The following is a 259-nucleotide window of genomic DNA, read 5'->3' on the forward strand; positions in this document are numbered from 1 at the left end:
AACACCGTAGCCTTCCCATTCTCTGATCAGATGGTTCCACAATCTCTTTGTATGGGGGCATGTCCAGTAGACATGAATCAGGTGAATTCTGTCCGACCCTGAACATGTCTCATGTGGTAACGACAGGTTATTTGCTGTTCGGTTCCACAAATCACCTAGTCCGGACCTTGAGTCTCAACATGATCTCCTGAGCTGACGAGATTATCCCAGGAACAGCGAGAATTGTTGTCCACTTCAGGTTGTCTAGGTCGGCTTCAAG

The sequence above is a fragment of the Plasmopara halstedii genome (genome assembly GCF_900000015.1).
Source record: "Plasmopara halstedii genome assembly, contig: Scaffold_2881, whole genome shotgun sequence".
Lineage (NCBI taxonomy): Eukaryota > Oomycota > Peronosporomycetes > Peronosporales > Peronosporaceae > Plasmopara > Plasmopara halstedii.